This window comes from Sitophilus oryzae, unplaced genomic scaffold (genome assembly GCF_002938485.1).
Source record: "Sitophilus oryzae breed Bouriz unplaced genomic scaffold, Soryzae_2.0 scaffold_1203_pilon_pilon, whole genome shotgun sequence".
Taxonomy (NCBI): Eukaryota; Metazoa; Arthropoda; class Insecta; order Coleoptera; family Curculionidae; genus Sitophilus; species Sitophilus oryzae.
Window position 1 is genome coordinate 800,326 of NW_022145842.1, and position 4,747 is coordinate 805,072.

The 4,747-nt window shown below is 29.0% G+C and overlaps 1 long non-coding RNA gene across 1 annotated transcript; it reads left to right on the plus strand.

Annotated features, from left to right (window-relative positions):
• Window positions 1-3,065: 3,065 nt before the first annotated feature.
• LOC115891926 lies at window positions 3,066-3,244 on the plus strand. Its single transcript, XR_004051941.1, has 2 exons — window positions 3,066-3,154; window positions 3,207-3,244. It is a non-coding gene; the product is annotated as an uncharacterized LOC115891926 (long non-coding RNA).
• Window positions 3,245-4,747: the final 1,503 nt, after the last annotated feature.

The following is a 4,747-nucleotide window of genomic DNA, read 5'->3' on the forward strand; positions in this document are numbered from 1 at the left end:
ATTTAAATCTTTGTAAAAGAGTATACCATTAATTAAATATACCACCAGTATTTCCGCCCAAATACTAATTAACTACATACTTAATTGTGTTCGTAAATAAATTATTCTAAATAAGTGTGGATTTGAATCAGAAATCAATATAATAATAAGTTATGAAAATGAACGTCTCTATTGTTATAAATAAGCATTTGTCAAAAAATTAAATATCATTTTTAAGGTGTTACTTTTTACCACACTGTCTAATATACATACATAATTCAGTTTTTTAGTATTTGGAGCAATTATTATTAATCAACGCAAACAGTCAATTAATGTAGTTTGAATACTGGAATCATATTAATTGGTCCTCTTTAACAAATATTTAAACAATTTTTTATGTTTTTTAATGAAATAAACGAACTATATCGACAATATTAGTATCTGTACTCTTTAAAAATTTAGTACATCTTTAAAAATAATCTAAAATGTCAGTATTCCATGGGTATATTGATAAATGAGTTCTAAATTACAAGAAAATGCATTTTCTACGGAAACTTGAAGAGATAGGTAAAAAATGGTATAATACAATTTGATAGACAATTAAATTGTGCATCTGATTCTCATAAAATATACAGGGTGTTCCATTTAAATTAAACAAGTTATTGCCGTTTAAAACTAGTAATTATTTAAAATAAATTTTTAGACACTCTGTATAAGGTAGTAAAGTTTTTATTATTGCAACACAATAACTGATCAATAAATAAACTTCAGTAAATATTTAGTATTAAAAACTTTGATACCCTCGGAGAAATGAAGCCCTAAAATTTATACTGCAGTTTCACAAAATTGAAAATATTTCAAAAACGGTAAGGTTTAAGTGTAATAAACCTTAATCAAATTTACCTTTATTTTAATCGTAGAAACTAAAAATGTAATAATATATAGGGTGTTCCGTTTAAAAAAGTACAACTTTGATATTTTTTATTTATTTGGGACACTCTGTATCTTGTAAAAATATTTTTAAATTGTAGCTCTCATAGTCCTTCAACGAACCCAGAACTTACAATTTGTAAAAATCTAGTCGTTTAGCTACAATACTCCGTGTCGTATGTGGTGAACAACCCTGTAGAAACAAAATATTTTATGTGGGAAGATATGTGCGCCACCCTGTATAAAATTGGGGAATTAAGGGGAATGTCATTTCCAAGCCAACTGGACGCCGTTTTTTTGATCATCTATCACGGTATTCGTCTATTACTGATAAAATTTAAAATTATATATTATACAAAGTGTTTTCAATGGCGATAAGGCTTCAAATAAAATAAAAGTATCCTAACCCAAATTTCTACATTATGTAAAAGATAACAAGAGACTTTTAGGATTTGCCGTTATGGTAGTTGATCGCATAACATAATATTGTCATTTAAAAAAACATTTACTTTCTTTAAAAATCAATAAAAAATAATAAATCTATAATTCATCCTGCTAATAAATTCAATTATTGCCTGTATTAGGTATAGAAATAATTACTTGAATGTTTATTAGAGGACTCGGCAAAAAAATGGGATTTACTATATAGGGTGAGTCTTAAATAAGTGCAAACATTTTTAGGGCTGGTAGATCTGGACATCTGCATTAAAGGAATATATTTTTTCTTCGTCGTTTTTATTGTCCGTGTGTTATTCGATTTTGAAAATTTAAAAAAATGAAAGATGCCTAGGTTTAAAAACCGCTGTATTTTTAAGCTTTTTCTCTCTCTACAATATTTTTTTCAACAATTTCTCCCTCTATGATAATATAAAAAATATATTATCACAAGTTATGTTTTTTGACAAACAAATAGAATTTTTTCAATTCATTTATTATTGAATTATTACATTAATTATTATTACATTAATGTTTACTAAGCAATATTAACCAAAATAAATTTGACTTATTTATACTCGTATTACTAACCTTACTCACTTTTGTAAATTATCTCAATTTTTCTGTTCTTTATTGATGCAAACTTATCAGTAATATCGTCATTTAATTAATTATATTTATTAAAGCCTATTTAAACGAACAATTTTCATTAAATAGAGTCTAACGCTTTTTTCTAAAGCATCGGCTATTGTATTTTGATTTGTTTTTTAATTTCTTAGCATTAACTGGCATTTTAAATATTCTGCAGAATCCCCGTGTTCATGCAAAGATCTTGTTATATTTACGAAATCAGTGAACACTTCTTTATTCCAAATGCCATGTTTATTAGAAAATAGTAAACACAACCAACAAAATATTTTTTGTAAAACCATACTACTTCATAGCCAATTAAAATCAGAAAACCAGGAAGACTTAAATTTAATATTATAAGATTTACCACTTTTTCTTATTTCTTTTTTGGGTAATTATTGGGAAAACTGGAAATCGTCCGATTTTCACCAAAATTGGTATACACCCTATTTTGAGGTCGTAGATTACGAATCTTTTTTTCTGGCGGTCTCTTACCATTTTTCAGAAAAACGAAAATTTATTTCAACGTCAAATTTTTCTTAATTTCTCATATTTTTAAGGTTTTCTAGCACATATTTTGTTAGGTATTCAATAAACAATGATGTTTTTGCTATTTTGTGTTACTTTTTTAACCAATTCTATGCATAAAAGTGGAAAATTTGCTAAAATAAATTTGTAAACAGTGTGAAAATGTTGGGTTATGTGTTTCTGGCATTTAAAGCAACGTTGCCAATGCTAAACCTAAATTCAGCGTGTTTTTTTCGCTCATTCTGGGATTACGAAAGGCGGTCGCCAGAAGAACGGCTCCTTTCCATAACTGCTATTTTACCAACGAGATCTGACTATTTATAACCACGAAGTTGCACGAACGAGTTTTGATTGCATTGGTTACAACTTCCATGCGGAAGGTGTTAATCTTTTGTTGTTGTATTATCCCAAAAAAAAATTAACCCCCTCCGCAAAGAAGTTGAAACCAATGCAATCAAAACTCTTTCGTGCAACTTCGTGGTTATAAATAGTCTTTATATAACCTCTTTGCGGAGGGGGTTAATCTTTTTTTGGTATAATATAACAATAAAAGATTATTATTCAACAACTATTCTTATTGTATTCATTTTATTATCCTGTGGCCATAAAGTGTAAAACTGTACTTTTAAAAGTTAGTAGAAAGGCTTGATAGGTAAGATTGTACTATATATATAAAATTTTCCCCCTGCTAAGTAAATGTATAGTATTTTAGATACCAAGAATAAAGAATTTTCGGAGTGTTTTTCGAAGAGTTTTCTTTGACTTGAGCGAACCCCTAACCCCTTATAAGAGTTTTGTTACAACACCCTCCGCATAGAAGTTGAAACCAATGCAATCAAAACTCTTCCGCGTAACTTTGTGGATATAGGCAGGTATATTTAACTATTATTGTCAGATCTCATAATAGGTAATTTATTTAAAATGCCTAATCACCCAAAAAAATAGAAGATATGGCAACGTTGTAAATTTTCAAATTTCTAGATTAGGTCTAGAATATAATGTCTTTCTCATTATATAGGAGAGAGAAAGAAGGATATATGAAATATCAAATTTCCATCTGGTCTCAATTTTCTTTGTTATTTTGTTAAGAAAAGAGTTTTTCAGTAAAATTTTGGACATTTTTCTATCTTCAATATTGAAATTATTTTCCGTTTTTCTGAAAAACGGTAAGAGACCGCCAAGAAAAAAAGTTCAGATTCGTAATCTACGACCTGAAAATAGGGCGTATACCAATTTTGGCGAAAATCGGACGATTTTCGGTTTTCTCAATAATTACCCTTTTTTGCAATTTATGGTTAAAGTTTCAGTTGGTCGCCTTTGAGATAAAAGATAAAACATCCCTCTTATCTTCATCTGTCCACCGTCTGAAGGGAGTTTCCAATAAATTGCACACCAAGTCATTAATTGGGTTCATTTTTTAACACATATACACACACAAAACAGTTTTAAAACACAACAACAAAACAAACAGCAAAAATCGGCAAAAATTAACAAATTAAATCAACAAAAGCCATTACCAAACAACAATAAATAACAACAACTTTACAATTTTTACACGGTTAATTACTCGCCGAAGTAGCCGAATATTATATGCTGTATGCATTATTATTTGGACATCGTTTGTTATATTCATAAACAACTTTTATATATTTATAGTTTTTTATTCTTTTTTTATTCCTTAAGTTTGTTATATATATTTTAATTTTTCTGGTATTCTCAGCAAATTAAGATGATTACTTAAAAATTCCCTAAAATCATCTTCGGTTTTTCCCCTTTAATTGTATTTTTTACGACTCACCCTGTTTTGTGAAAAAGTAAAGTGTTTTGGTGTATTGTGGTGAATTGTGTTTTATTTTGCTGTTTTAACACCAAAGGTGTAATCGCCCTGTAGGTATCACTGTAATCGCCTTGTAGGCTCAACTGTAATCGACCTGTAGGTATAGTTTATATAACAAAAAGTTTCTTTCAATATACGCGGTTAGGTTCAAGGAACATATGTATGTAACCTCCGTGTAAAACGAGTAACTCTTGTATATTAAAATTTTCTATGCTGCATGCATACAGGGTGAATCAATATTGGATGTTTATTATATTATGTTTTAATAATTTATTTCTTTTTCGGAACAGGTGATCCGGTGATTATCTTAGGAGCATTCAGCATACTATGATTTTCTAGTACCGGTACAACTAGGGAACTGTTCCGTAGAGGGGTCGGTCCGCCGAGTAGCGAGCGGCTCCAAGTTAC